The sequence below is a fragment of the Chanos chanos genome, chromosome 1 (assembly GCF_902362185.1).
Source record: "Chanos chanos chromosome 1, fChaCha1.1, whole genome shotgun sequence".
Classification (NCBI taxonomy): Eukaryota; Metazoa; Chordata; class Actinopteri; order Gonorynchiformes; family Chanidae; genus Chanos; species Chanos chanos.
In genome coordinates this window covers 39,586,016-39,602,635 of record NC_044495.1, presented here as the reverse complement: position 1 = coordinate 39,602,635, position 16,620 = coordinate 39,586,016, and positions in this window count along the sequence as shown.

The following is a 16,620-nucleotide window of genomic DNA, read 5'->3' as shown; positions in this document are numbered from 1 at the left end:
TCTATTTACATGTTGTTGGCATTGTTCCTATTCAAAACAGAAACCTTTTAACTGATTTGTCATGAATGAGACGTCTTTTAATACTTTGAAAGATCGAGAATACATATCTGTCATAGATATTTTAAGCAGTAGTATCAGAACTTGGGGAAGTATGAGGAGATAACTGAATTTGCATTTAGTAAAAAGAGCAGCATCAATGCATCTGAATTCAGAAAACTCACAAAACCAAAGCCACGTCTCAAACCCTGATGGATCTGCTTCATCAGTGACAACTTACAGCCGAAGCATCGCAACCATTTGTATCGTAAATTTTTTAACAAGTGAATAATTCATCTAATGTTGTTGTAAGAAGTTTATGAGCAATTTTCAACTCTTTTGGAATACGCTGAGGTAAACATTTCAGAGAGACACAAATCCGTTTTTATATGTTTTCTACAAGTTCAAGAATGCTTGTAAACAGACAAATCATAATAGTAAAAAAGGACCAGACGAGAGTCATTCCAGTGAGTTGTGCTCTGGGACCGTCTGTACTCAATGCCACGCCCTGTGATACCTCTCTTCACATTAAAAGAGCAGTAACATCCTTACAGCAATCAGCACTCTGTATGCGCATGCACACACACATGCACATACACACACACACACACACACACAGAGATACACACAACCTCCAACAGATGCCCACCAAGTATATCTGGAGTTCTGCCCTTCTCCTGACAACTATACAGTATAGCGAGTGCGGCAGCGCCATCTAAAGGTTCAATACGGAAATGCACATATTTAATTCATGAACACAAGCCTTCTAAAGACTCTATATGAATTCCTCCTCCTCCTCTTCTTCCTCCTCCACCTCCTCCTCCGCCTCCTCTTCTATACAAATACATTTCCAACGGGAAGATATTTATAATACACTCACTGTGATGCATTTGATGCATGTGCTGACACGGGGGACCTCTAAAATGACATGAAATGGTAGAGAAATATGCCTAATACGTATGACAGCCTCGCATCCATGACTGGCTGCATTCAGGGAGCTGTCCTCAGAGGAATTCAAAAAGCCTGCATATAATTAACCAAAGGCCCTCCATACTATGAAACGCATGTATTTGTCTGTCAGTGGAATGTTTGGCAGGGTTTAAAAAACAATGCATTGTCTGATTGGTAGAGATCTCTCTCGCGCATTCTTTCGCGTTCCTTCTATTCCTCTTTTACTCTCTCTCTCATTCACACACACACATACACACACACACACACACACCAGTCGGGGCAGATGTTCAAAGCACTTGGCACCTAATCAGCTTGCTTTTCCCATGAAGCACACCGAAAGACAAAACAAGTGGAGTCGATTGTGCACCGATAAGTCAGCAAATAGTGGTTGCAGCGTGAGCGGAGAACCAGAGTGATTAGCCGAGAGGTCAACAATGCCACCAGCTCGCCAATTAAACCCATTTCATAAGGCCACGGAGGAGAAAAAAAAAAAACACAAACAAAAAACAAAACATGATTTTCAAGAAAGGTATGCCATTGAAAAGAAGTGGGTAGTTTAAACTTGAAAGGCTGGCAAAACTTCAGCAAGTCACAACACAACACCATGGGAAAATGCTTCCTTAACTATGTGTGACCTTCAACTGTAATTTCCTATGAGGGAAGCTTTTTTTTTTGGAGGAAATCTCTGGAAGGTATGAGAGACAGGCATGCATGGACACATTGCACATCAGAAATGACATTTTATGGCTGCCGCTGGACATGTCCACTCAGTGAGTAAGGGAAACGTACCCTGAAGCCTGTCAACACTAATATCACAGCTATACTTCATTGTGGACAGTAAATGGCGGCCATCTGATAGACAATATATAGAAATGTTGAAAGACTGAGGTTTCTGGCCCTTAATGTGGCGGGAGACATGCTCACTCCTTGAGTTAAGGCTGAACATAGCTTCAGACATCAAGGAGGAAATGTATCCTTATTTGATCATGGTTGGTATGAAAGTACCACAAACATGAGGTCATTTTAGTTTTTAAAAAAGGTCCGGTTTGAATATGCAAACCACATGGGAAAGTTTTTTTTTTTTACTGATTTAATATATGTGCTATATTTGGCCTTTTGTTAATTGTTACAAGGCCAGAAACCTGAGGCGAACCCCTGAGGGTGAAGAGGTAAATCTGTCAGAGTCACAGAAATACATGGGTATACAGTGAACTTGGAACAATAAAAGAAGAATAAGTTTATACCAATCCAGTCTTCCCCTTTCAAGCCTCAAAAGTGGCTTGAATAGTGGCACAAACTGTTAGCAACAGTAAAGATTTTACGCCTACCACCCACTCAAACACATCCACTGTGTGAACTACTCAGCTGAGGCCAGGCATGAGGTTTACAGGCGTCCCTCCTGCCCAAAATTGGCTTGGAGAGAGAGGAAGAGAGAGAGAGACGGAGAAAGCAAAAGAGAGAGAGAGAGAGAGAGAGAGGAGGTGCAGTAAGAGGACCTCCCCAAAACTCCAGACACCTGACAGCTTTACGGTTCACGATGCATCATATGTAGAATAGCCCTTCCACAGTGGCTAATTGAGCCTGCTTGGAGCACCGCTGCCAGCAAACAGACTTCTGCCTCTCTCTCACACAAGCAAGGAAGACACCAGGTCTCCCAAAGTACAGTAACACACGTCCAGAACAGGAGAAGGGTGGGGGGTGGGGAGGGGAGATAGTCACATAGGGAAGCCTGTCTCTCTTTTTCCCCTTTCTCTCTTTCTTTCTTTTCTTTCTTTCTGTCTTCCTTTCTAAATCCAAGCGCAGCTTTAGAGGTTCAACTCAACTGTTCCAAGATGTCAGAACTACAAAGCCGCCTTGAACAAGGGGGAGCGTTCGGACTCCGAGTGAAGAGTGACGCTGGAACAGCTGGACTGCTCCTGCTGCTGCTCTCTGCCTGGGCCTCTGTCCTCTTATTCCCCAGCTCTGAGAAGCTAGTGAGGACAAGACAGCTATGTCTGGCCGGGGGCGGGACAGGACTGGAGGAAGAGATATGGGGGCTTAAGGAATGGAGGGAGGGGTGCGGGGGGGTTAACAAGGACGAGGGGAAGAGTCTCTGTTCTCTTCTCCGTCTCGCTCGTGGCGAACATCAGATCCAAATCCTCCGGTCGGTGGACACTGGCTTTACAAATGTTTCTTGCGCAAGAGTCTCCCAGAGAAGCGAGAGCAAGAGGCTCAGTGTGCACACAGGAAACAAAGAATGAAGTCAAAATTTATATTAGCATGGATTATGTAACAGGAGGCCATATCTCCATCTGCTCTGGCCCAGCCCTGGGAGACGGGGAAAATTACTGAGCGACAGAAGAAGGAAAAAGAAAAAAAGAAAGAAAGAAAGAAAAGGCAAAATATGTTTCGGCTTCCGTCGAAAGAACCGAGACCTCGCAACGAGGTCAAAAAATAAAAAATAAAAATAAGGGCTGTTGACTGACAGTATTGATCAGATAATGACTGAATGTGCTACTCATGGTTAAACCATTGGAGATTCCCTTATATAGGTTCCCTCATAACGAGTTATAGCTTTGACCAAACATAACAAAGATTTGAGTCGGGCATACAGAGCGAAGAACAATGGTGCCTCCATGTGGAGACGAAGCTGCTAAATTATAATCCAGTTTTACACAAATCACAATAAAACATATTACCCCCTGAGAGATCTAATCATATTGTCCGGTCACATTACATCAGTTAGCCACAATGGACTCTGGACACATAGACATCAGTCTCAAGAACAACCATGCCTTGATTTTAAAACAGAACCTAACAAAACAAAACAGAGTGATGACTATGGTGTGAATGGAGGTAGGAAACATTTTTGGTGTTATCCCCGTGATACAGACCCCCCCTCCCCCCCCCCTCCCCGACAACTCAAGCCAAACACGCGATTAAAATGAGCACTTGGCTTCTAGTCTACCTCACAAGGCACTGGCACAATATATGCGATTGACAGCAACCTTAAACAGCTACATATGTACTGCTGGATATAGAGGAACCCCAAATTACTGGGCTGCAGTGGAAATATAACTTAATTCAAAGAGTAAAATCAAGGCAAAACATTCATTCTAAACCACCATACAGTAAATGTAACCAAATGACGTAGACTTTTCATGAAAAGCCCTGTTGTTCATTTGGGCTCCAGCATTGTTAAGGAAAAAAATGTATCATTACAAGTTTATTGGTGTTTGTTTTTTCCACGCTTTGGGGGTGTTGTCATCTCCATTAATCAGACACATATGAACTGGAATGCATTTCAGAGACATTCCAAGTGGGGGTGTGAGCAGCATCTAGCAGAACACAACTTAAATTCAACTCAACCAAAAAAACAAAAAAAAGGCAAAACAACCATAGTATCATACGGGGACGTTTTTCTTTTACAAGACATCCCTAACAACATCTGTCTGGACCAAAAAAGAACCCGGTCTGGACCATTTCAGACCACCACAGAGCTGGTTCTTTGGACTTTGAAGAAAAGGCGCACAGCTAAGAGCAGAACAGGGTCATAAAAGCGGATTGTGATGGAGTGAAGCTGCACTGGTAAGTCTGCAAAGTCCTGTGTTACTGCTTGTTCTTCAGCCTCTGGACACTTCACACATCAAGGGATTAATGACAAAAGACTGGTGAAGGCGAACGTGCCATTCCTTCGGCAATATTTAAAAGTCACAGCAATCTTTTGCAGTTTATTGCCAAATGATTCATCTGCTTTTGATGCAGAGTAGGGCGAAAAAAACGAGCGAAGCAGCACCACCTAGAGGTTTGAACTGGTAATGCACCACATGTTAATAGCAGGCACAGGTACTCCTCCTTGTAACTCTGTTCTTTTCTTAGGGTCACTGTAACATTATTCCATTCTATCATCCCACTCCTATTAAAAAACAGATTTAAAGAGATTTTCCAGAACAATATGTGAAACCATTTTGGCATCCCTTAAAGACAAAAACTGTCGAACATTCTGAGGGATAACTAACGGGTGCGATCAAGCACATGTGGCTCTGTTCACATTTTTTTCGGACAATGCAGGGAGAGCTGGATCCGTCCCAAGCATGCAGCAGGGACAGTTAGGAGGCATGTGAGCTATGTGCTGGGTAAGACACACGGACCCATTCCCAGAGCGTCTCCACACGCCCCAGATGCTCCACCGCTGTCGCCGTTGACGTGTCTAAGCAGCTGCCTGGCTGCAACTCAGTACACACACACCGCTGTGTTTACTGCCCAGGAGTCCAAATGTTTATAATAGCACCACATCTTCTTCTTCATCTTGTGTGTGTGTGTGTGTGTGTGTGTGTGTGTGTGTCTGAGTTTTGAGGTGAAGGCTGTTCAATACTCTTACCACCCTGTATCACTAACATGGATGCCCATCACCGTTCGAAGCTCCTGCATTGAGCTAAGCTACTCTGAAATTCACAATACAATTCCAGGCTTTAAAAGCCAAATCAAGCAGGAGTTTGTCTTTCTGCTCATAGTGGCATAAATACACAACTTTCCATGCAGTGGTTGTAGAATACCAAAAATCCAGAACATTGCAAAACTCTTTGATGATTTATCCTTTTTATACGACTTTACATATTTTCTCTTAATTGAAATCACTTTGGTGATTGACTTGTGGAAAAGATTTTTGTGATCCAAAAAAATTAAACTGAAACTTTTCAGCACAAATGTCTTTAGCCGACACTAAAATACCCAATGAAGCCCATCCGTACCTTTAGACATGAAGCCAGCTGCATCACGCGCTGGAAATGTTTCTCATCAGTGAAGACTGGGCTACTCTGAATAGAAGGTAAAACAAATAAAAGAGGGGAACACAGAACTCCGGTAGGGAAGCTCACCAGCTTCTGCAGGAAACCTGTAAATGGGAAAGCACTGGGCAGACTGGTAACCCAAGATGAAGCCCAGTCATATCCTAATTGGAAATGCCTCTATGATTTCTAAAGATGGCACGACAATGTGACTGCTATTTACTAGTGTTCCCCAAGGACCCAGTAATAAAGACACAAGCTTGACTTGTTGTTTTAAAAACAAAAAAAAGAAAAGAAACAAGCTTGCTGTTTTGTAAAAAAAGAAAAAAGAAAGAAAGAAAGAAAGAAACAAATTGACTTATCTAAGCAGGCAGATTTAGCAAATGTAATTTGAAGTTTATGAACTTCGGTAAGATGCATGTAGAATGTATGTATGTCATTTTTCGTTCTACATGATTATCCTCTGAATTTTAGCATCTATATTAAAGATTTTATTACAGCATTCTTGTTTTCTGTGGTGATTGACATTTTGAGTTAAAAAAACAAACAAACTAATTTTCTCAGCTTGGTGCTATCTTTCAAATCAAAATATGAAAATCTTCTATCTCTGGCTACATGTAACGTTTTCATTAAGTGTGGCAAAACAATTCTATACTTGGTTTATCAATGTCTGAGAGTACACAAAGACAGCAATTCTCTTTGTGTGTGTGTGTGTGTGCGCGTGTGTGTGAGAGAGAGAGCGCAAGAAAGACAAAACAGAAGTGAATGAAAAATGGAACAGAAACTCACTTAAAAACTGTACATATTCGTATATGGATGTATATGCATATGTATGTATCAATCAGTGGAGCACGCCAGTTGCTACTGGAAGCTGTTTCAGTTATATCCCCTCTTCATATTTCATCAGCTCAGAATTCAGGAGGCAGATGAAGAAGCGTCAACCTCCACACATCTGAGGTATTTCACAGAAAGAGAGAGAGAGAGAGGGAATGATGGATAGAGACATGGAAAAAGAGGAAAGAAGAAGAGAGGTAGGGAGGTAAAGGAAGACCTTTCTTTGAAAAGTCTGGGCCAGACAGAACTTCAAGAGCTCAACACATCTGGGCCTAGCGGATAACTGAGAGGAGCCACTTCCTTCTGTGCTCAGGAGGAGGTGAGAGAAACTGTCATCCCATCTCCAGCTCCTTAGCGTTGGGAGTATGAGGCAAGACACATGGCATCAGGGCTGTGCCTGGTCTAAGCAGACGGGCATTTAAACTGAAGATTGTCTACATGCATGGAGAGGAACCGTATTCGAGAGATACCCACGTCATCTCTAACAAAGAAGTAAAAAACAAAAAAAAAATACTGAAAGAAGAAAAATCATTCTGAACACGCTCATGTGGGTTAGTCTGTAAACCATTTGTGGTAAGAGTAATAAGGTGTTTGTAAAGCTGTTATAAACTATGTGTGAATATTACTGTCTCCACTCATCCTCTGCTCTCTGAGCACAATGGGATTGGAACAAATGAGGTCTGAGTAAAATCACTAGCTGAATGTGGCAACTAGCAAAAAAAAATACCACAATTCATTATCCAATCTCCATGGGCCATCCAAGAATCATACACCTTTGCCTGGAGACTGGTACAACACACAAACAAAGCCCAGGCAACGGCACTGTTTTTCTTTTTTTTCTAGAACCTTCCCCGCCCCCACGCCTTAGAAAACCCCAGGAACAGCATTGCGATCCCACACTGACTTCACTGTCTGCTAGACATTAGCTCTTTTTTTTCTCTTTTCTTTACTTTTTTTTATGGGGCTCCTTGATATTCTCTTTAAATAACCGATATGACAGTTCTACAGACTGAGCAAAAACCTCCACACACACACACACACACACACACACACACCACGTGACAGCGAGGTCCTAAATGAGACCTGCTCTGACAACTTCTTCTCACACGTGACACTCGTCATGTGACGTACGAGACAAGGAAATGTCAGTTACAGCTGTGGTGTAGGGTGTTCTTTTCATTTTTTTAATAGACTGGCGAAGCCTCAGAGCTCTAGCGCTGAAGGATGGCAGTTACGAGACAGTCTGACAAGAAACCACAATAAGCACACAATGTTCCTCAAGAAACAGGACCTGGCACTTCTAACAATAAAATACCAGTTAACACAAACATTTCATTAAGCAATCATGACCAAGCCGGTCCCTGAGAGGATATCTGGGGCTTTTTTTTTTTCATCTTTTTTGTTGTTGTTGTTTGTTTGTTTTTTCCACAGGCAGGTGTGGGACATTCAGGGCAGCTGCCAGGCACTCTGAATATGACCTGAGGTGAATGTTGGCCATTTCTGGTCAGATGACTCACACACAGCATACAGCGTGACATCTGCTGAGATCTCACAAGCGTTGTTTCGGAGGAACGGTGATTTAACGCTTACTAAAATAGAAGTAAAAAGAGGCTAATAAAGAAACCCATGGAGCCAAGGTTCCCTTCCTCTGTCTTTCTGTCTCTGTTTTCAACTTTCATAATGTGGTACAATGGCAGGATCCAAACTCTACTTAACAATAGTGAAAATGGTACATGTGACCGACCTTATGAATTCTGACATCTTGTACTTTCACTACAGTAAAACAGTCAGACTTCATTTATACTTGTACCCAAGTTTCTAACTAAAACTCCTGAAATGCTGAAATGTCTTCTATGTTGTCATGACAACCCTTAGGAAGACATGAGTTTACCATTTAAAACAGAATCAGATGTTGAAGTGAAATTAGCCTTCTAGAAGGAACTAGTTAGAAGAGAACAAGGGAAATTAGTAGAATTGAACTGCAATGCATGGTTCCTCCGACCAACACCTGAGATCTTTCCTTTTTTTTTTCTTTAGGTCAAATTTCAGAAGCTCATGTTGAAGCATTTGACTGACAGGGGTGGTAACAGTAAAAAAAAAAAAAAAAACACCTTTCTTCTCGCAGTTTGAAAAAATGGATTGTGACACACAAGTTTATTTCTGGCGGCGTCTGCTGGAAAGCTCTTTTTTTCCCTTCAGTACTCAGTTAAAACCAGCTGCGTATGGATCGAAACGTACAGCCCTCTTCCACTAACCGTGCAACAACGAGACATCAGCACGACAAGCAACAGATTAAGAAAGAAAGAAATACAAAACGCTCAGAAAGGATGAGAAACAAATGTTTTGTTTTGTTTTGTTTTACTGTGAGAGGTGAGAGACATCCAGGTCTGTTAGCATACGAGGCACATGTTAGCACTGTGCTAACACTGTGACAGGGGCTGGACCCAGAGAAACTGTGTTTTATAGGAGATTGAAATCAAACAATAAGAGGCGGAAGGAATAAAAGCAAGAACTGGTTCCAATGGTAGCATGTGTGTGTGTGTGTGTGCGCGCGTGTGTGTGTAAGAGAGAGAGAGAGAAAGAGTGGGAGAGAGAGAGTCACAACAGCCATATGCTACATGGCCAGACCTGAATCCCACTGACAAAGCAGCCCAGTGTGGTTGCTCTGGAAGTCTGCAACCACCATGACATAACGTCCTTTTCCATTCTACTGACCTTTCCCCTAGTGCTGTAGGGCTTGGGTGAGGGCCCCTTCAGGCTGGTGGAAGTGCTTTTATAAGGACTGGCGTGGTGGAATATCCCACCCCCCCCCCCCAAAATTTCTCTTCTTAACTTTTTTCTTCTTTCTTTCTTTTTTTTTTTTTTTCATTTCACTCTGTTATCCCTCAGTCACTGACTGAATATGTACGAAGGCCTTCGATAAAAGCTTATATAGACTTTAAGTATAAGCAGACTCCTTTGTGTGCCTGCCAGCAGTCATTTATATCTCCTGGATTAGAGAGAGGGGGAGAGAGAGAGAGAGAGAGAGAGAGAGAGAGCGACAGAGCAAAGCCACGGGACCCAGAGTATTCCAAACACATTGCAGCTAAAACGGAGTCATTTTAAATGACTCTCTGGGGAAAACAGTTGAACGGCTATACTGTTCAGAAAGAACGTTTCACAGGATGACGGTGCGCCGTCTGAAGGGTCTAAAGTCACATTATCATTTTCATGTTAAATCACGACATTTAAAGTGCATTTAGAGTTACATTCCATTCATAAAGACGTGTAATTGGCAGAGATTCCTTTTTTTTTTTATTGAGTACGTAGTTGAGAGTTTAAGAGCGTAGATTCCCAATATAAAACTTTCTGGAGTTCCATAAGCTTTCATTTCAGAGTTATTTTGCCCCCCCTCAATATGCACAGGTCTCAAGACACAAGCAGATATATGCCAATACCCAGTCACAGCCCCTATCAACAAAGAGTGTCACCAAATGACAAAGTAGGGAGTTCTTTTTCTTTCATCAGCTTACGCTAACATCCACTTCCTAATGCTGTCATACACACAAGCACACCTGAACACATTACCAAAGGTATTTGATTTCAGCACGATTCTGCTCTGGTGTTTTCAAGGTAAGCTCAGTCGATTCTGGATGTGTGAGGTGCACGTGGTTTTAACGCGGGCCTCACACTCTGCTCTCTGCTGTCGGTCTAAACAAAGCAGCTGATGGAGTCTAGAGCCTGCCCTCTGCTGCCTAGCACTGCTAAAAACACACACACAAGTCAGGAGGCATCAGGACTGCAAAGCTCCACGCTCAACTCCAGCATTTGGAACCACTCTCAACCTATCACAAATTCCTCACTCTTGGCAGCTGTTCAGCTCTCAGCTCTCTCTCTCTCTCTCCCTGTCTCTCTCTCTCTCTCTCTCTTTCTTTCTTTTCATCAGAGCTGGCAGTAGAACTGTAGTCTGCATTCTGCACTAATTAACAGCCTTCAGAAGGAGACCACCAAACTGGTGAACTGGCATACTCTGGTTTCTTTCTCACTGCGCGTGCACAGACACAAGCATACACAGACACAGAGAGAGAGAGAGAGACACACACACACACACACACACACACACGCCGTGCAAGTGCAGGACAGCCTCTAAGTGGGAGACAGTCATTACACTGTCGGGAGCCATATTCAAATATACTTGTCTCCAGATATAATATCCCTCTAATATGTTTTCACAGAGTCACAAAACAAAAGATGGGAAAGTGAATACACAGGGCCGTGACTGAAAATACAGAGCTGACACGCAATGAACACAACTGGGAAAGAATGTCCTTCTCTAGCATTTCCACTGCTCTAACTACATTTCTATAAATACAATGAAACTACTCAGAGACACAGAGACACTAACAGGGTAAAATCCCCATCAAAAGAGAAATCATCATATATTCACTGTAGCTGAAGTTTTGCTGAGATGGTAACTACGTTCTTTGTTTCACACGAAAACGTTGAAATGACAAAAATGATGAAACAGCAAGAGACTAACAAAACAGCATTACTGCTGCAGGGCATATGGTCGAATATTTAAATCAATACACAAATAATCAATCAGATAGTTGCCATTTCTCGCAATGCTGGAACTGCCGCTGAAGTCCAAGTTTCAGTCGCGTTTAGTAGTAGAGATGATAATCTTACACAAATGCGTCTTTGTTCTGAGAATCCAGTTTCTCCTCTTCTGGCCTTCAGCTGCAGGTCACAGGGAGGGAAAAAAAAAAAAGGTGCACGTTGTCCTTTCACAAAGAATGACATCTTTAGCTCTCTTCACAAATGAATCAATCACCTTTTCCGTGTTTGCATTGGTTAAACACATATGCTTTCCCTAAAAAGACCTCACTCAGTCATTCATCATCCCAACAAAAAAAAAACAAAACACGGCACACAGACATGCAGACACTCTGACACGGAGAAAAGCCGATTCTTCCCGGTCCCTTTGGCAACCCTCTGTCATGATGTGGCTTGAGAGCTGGATATACTTATTAACATGATGATTTTTTTCTCCCTTTTTTTCCCTAATCATGTGGGTTTATTTTGAAAGACAGCTTCAAAGGGCAACTGAAGCTCTCGGAAAAAAAGAAGAAAGAAAGAAAAAAAATAGAAGTTTGAAGCGAAAAGACCGGTTGAGTTTGTGCTTTCCATTACGCATTGTCTGCTCTGATCAGCATGTCTCATTTCAACCGTGAAAGTTCTGCACAGACAAAATCAGTCAACGGCTTATTCCAATACACATCTCAACATCCTGTCCACACAACCGTCGACCATGTTCACACAAAACCGCAAATTTAATCCAATTTTTTTGTGTTTTGTTTTGGGTTTTTTTGTATAAAACTTTGAGTTATTTTAGAGGAGACTTCAGTTTAGTCAAGCGTCTGCTCCGCTGTAAAACTCTCCTGCTTGAGTCTAACATGATTTGGCTTTGTCTATTTGCCCAATAGTATTTTTTTTTCTTATTGACCACAGTATGCTTATGAGTGAATGTGAAGACATAATAAGGAATCAAGATACTTCAAGGAAAGGAAAAGGAAAATCATGATACTTCAATTCTCACATTCAGTCAATACATCATTACAGATCTGTATTATATTGTGTAAAATTTTTGAACTGCTGGTATTATACTGCACTACATTCACGTTTTCACTGATAGCTGGGGTGTGAATGGATTTTCATATAGGAGTAAGAAGTCAAAATCCAAAGATTTAAGCATGTGAAAGTTGAATCACGTCCATTTATGGTTCTTGCACAAAGATTCTTGCACAGTCTTCAGGTTTTAAAAGCACATACAGATACACAGTTCTTCTCAATTTCTTTTGCCTCACGGTTCTTCTACCTCACAGTTCTTCTCCTGCCTCAAGTTTAATAAGTTAACCAAACAGCGTGAGGGTTTCTGCTAAAGTTTAGCAAATTTCAGCCAGTGAACGATTCAGGAAGGTAATTGTCTGGCGAGTTGACTGGATGAAATCGACCGGTCACGTGCTGCTGAGCCAAAACGGCGTGAAAGGCAGCGTCTCTCCCTGATCGACCACTAGCCGTTCTCATTAGGGAACGGTTAGACGAGATCGCTGAGGGCAGTAGACTGCAGATGTCCACACAGTGTGCGTTACAGAGCCTCGCTCTAACAGAGGCACGGCAGTACAAAACCGACATTGTGCCATTGGATTTAACAAAAGAAAAAAGAGAGAGAAAGAAAGGAACAGAAAACAAAATGTGCTCTCTGAGAAAGTTCAGAAGGAAGCCGCCCAAACACACAAACCCACCGACAAGGCCTGACAAGGCCAGACGCACTGTGCATCGTGTGCCTCACCAGAGAGATAGGGAGAGAGAGAGGGCTGGGGAAATAATGGGATGAAATTGGGCGTAAATGACATTTAATGTTTTAAATGAGTGACAGCTAAATGCATGACTGGGCAGACAGTGTGAAGAACACACAGAGGTTTGAAAAAATTCTGGACAAAGGAAAACTAAACAATGGAAGAATTACATACAGTACCAAGAGCAGACATGCAGCAAATAAAGATTAAACAGAATGAAAGATTAAAGTAAGATGCGTGGTAAAGAGGCATGTCCTGACATAATCTTGTCGCTACTAGTCTGGCTTAATAACTATAAGCCTCATCAAACACTATGCACACACTAAGATTCTTAAACCTTCATGTCTAAGCCTTTTAAAATGTTTAACAATCATGAAACATGGAGAATCTGTCAAACACACACACACAGGGACTGCATAATAGTTGTGGGTACAGTTGCAGACGGCTGCTCTAAAGTTGGCATGGCCTCCACTACTATCTGTGACAACACCAGCACCAGTCTCGTTTTTCTGGAAAGATCTTCTATGGCCAACAGAACAGAGGCCGCATACCCTTGACTCACAACCCTCCACCGCCATGCACATGACTACGCGTGCATATTGCCACGGTAACAGCCGGCCGACCGACCAATTAAAGGGTTGGGATTTTTGAGGGCGTGTTGGGCGTGTCCGGGGCTGAATGTGGTTCTTGTATTCATACGACGTGGAGGTGACTGGCTATCAGAACACGCAACGCGGCCCAGACGTTTTTCCATTCTGTCAGCTCCAGCACACACTGGTTCCCTGCATACTCAACAGCACTTCATTAAATGACTTCAGAGCCTTGGCAAGGGCGAGTGGGAAAAGTCTATATTAACTGTGTGTGAGATCCATGGTGCAGCCAACAAAGGCTGTGGTTGTTCGCCTACACTAAGTTTGGGTGAAGAGAGGTGAGGTGGGGTGGGGTAGAGTGGGGTGGGGGGGGGGGGGGGGGGGCCTTGGTCAGGACCTGTAGGGGTACCTACAGGGCCCCACTTGTACTGGATACATATGAATCCAAATTCATCTCCCTAAACCTTCTTCACTGCCTCTCAGCAATTCACCATTCAACCCAGACTTGAGGATGAAAAAAAAAAGAGCCTAGTTTGCTATGCTAATATGACTTGGTGAAACGCCTACTGTTAAAGGTGACTTGATGTCACGCATTGGGCATCAGTCTGCTTGGGCCGTTTGTTTTTTTGAAAGCGCGTGGGGGTGAGCCACAGGTGATGTCTACACACATACGCCTACCTGGAGAACGACCTGAATCGTTTAGCCAGCTTATTTAGAAGGTGATGTCATCGCCGCGCAGGGTTGAAAACATCTGACTAATGACACAGCTGTACCAGACCTGCGGTTGTCAACACAGCACAAACCAGACAAAACAAAATCAGCCCCCTGGCTACTGTACGGTTTCCTGCCTAATTACTACTGTCGTTTAAGTTAACAAATTTAATCAATTAATTTAGCAAGTAATTACGACAGAGTGATAAATAAAGAGTAGAAATTTCTAGTGTCAAGCAAGTTCATTAACGGTCTAGACTATTTTGGGAAATTATTCTAACCACAGTAAGAAATTAGTTGTAAGAGGCTAAGTTAGCTCCTGTGTCAGATGTTGAGGAGGAAAACTAGTTAGCGAACAATTTTACTCCGGCTGGAGACGGATGGGTCTCAGCCTTCTTTTGCCAAGAGAATCTGCCCAGAGGACAGTAGCTCCAAGTCTATTCACTGAGACAAGCTGAACCGAAGGAACAAAGTCCTTTCAGGTTCCATGGAGATTGGGCTCAGTCAGACTAAGCCTGTGGTAAGAGCATGTAGAGAGATGAGGAACCAGACAGGAGCAAAGACTTTGGGTTTTGTGTTGTCATTTGTTTTGGGGTTTTTTCTCACAGACACACAAAGTATGTGAGAACAATGGAGGATCAGAGATATCAACAGATAGAGAGAATCCCAAGATTCACTTTGGACCGTAGCTGTTGTGCACCGCAACTCCTCCACACACAAAGCTGTTCTCGTGCCTCTGGCCCAGTGTCCAGAAAACCATGGGAGAATTTGGGAGGCACTGGAATAACTTTTCTGAAGGGTGATTGGGTGTTGAGATTGGAGAGAGTGAGGGGGCCCATTGTCCCTGAGATCCTGTTAAAAAAATTTGTGGCCTAATGAGACAGCAGCTTTCCTTAAAACACTCATGGCATGTGACATTTACAAGACCTCGTGCATGATTCCCATTATGACCACAACAATTCAAACAAACAAGTCACTTCAAGACTTGTTCCATGTTCTGAGGTTCTGAAGTTCTAATTTAGGTTTAATTTTACAGTTTGGTATCCAGCGTGGAGAGTAGTTTTCTCACAACGTTCACTAATGTATCGAGATTTGATGGAAGTAGATAAAGAATCCCTTCACCTCTGCTCACATTTCCCATGACTTTGACGTGGACTGTCCTCAGCACCAGGCACAAACTGGCTCTAGTTCTTCTCTTTACCAGTGTGGCTTGATCAGTCAATGGTGGCCATAAGGTTTGCCAGGCTTCCCGTGGCAAATACCACTCTTGATGACATCAGGATGTGGATTCCCGAACTCTCCAGTGGTGGGATCAGTTTTGCTATGGGCATTTGGGCTCTATACTGTTCAATCACAAGGTTATTGTGATGAAATCTAATCATTATATCAGGATCCTTGAAGATGTCAAAATGTTCTACAGTAACTCTTAAGATGGTAGACTTATAAGCTGCCCTCAGTGAGACATTTCCAAATAGATATCTGATACAGGATCACAACAGACAAACTGACTGAGGACTCCTCTGAGGATAAAGATGTGGTGCTTCCAGAGACGACCCACAGAGATTGTTAAATAACTGCCCCCCATATCTGTCTCTTTTTCTCTCTCCTCTCTCTCTCTCTCAATGCTGCAGTAGAGCTTAACACGGCTGGACAGCTGCTTCGGCACAAGAGGCGTCACTGCTGTCTGGGTGACGTGTGAAAGTTTGGAGGAAGCAAAAGATGTGAAGCTATTGTGTATCACGTGGGGCCTTTAACATGCGAATATATTTAGAAAGCACAAGCTCACTTCAGGCTCATTATTCAGATGGCTGAGCATTTGATCCTCAACCTGGTTTCTTGGTCATTTTTCATGGAACGTAGGAGCAAAGTACAGCGTCTCGCCAGAGTCAGTTGGCACAATGGCCATCCTTCAGCGCAAAGCAAGACGTCAGAGCTACTTTAAACCAAACAACAATAGTGATGTCATAACCTGCCACTTGTTTAGGGGAGACCTGCACAGAGAGCACAGTGAAGAGATGTATGTTAAGAAGAAAAAGGAGATAGAGACAGAAAGAGAAAAGAGGGAGGAGAGAAAGAGCTAGCTCTCTCTCTCTTTCTCTCTCTCTCTCGCTCTCTCTCTCTCTTTCTTAGGTCTGACATCCATCATTGCCCGTTGATGCACCGTCAGCCCTGCGGTTCACTACCCACTCAACCCACACACACTGGCACCAACTACACTGACTACACCCTCTGTGTACAGCAGTAATACACAGACACACAGGCTCAGAGAGAGGGGGAGACAAAGAGAGAGAGAAACACACTCACTCAACACACACACACACTGGCACCAGCTGCACTGACTGCACCCTCTGTATACAGACATCAGTAATACACAGACACACAGGTTGAGAGAGA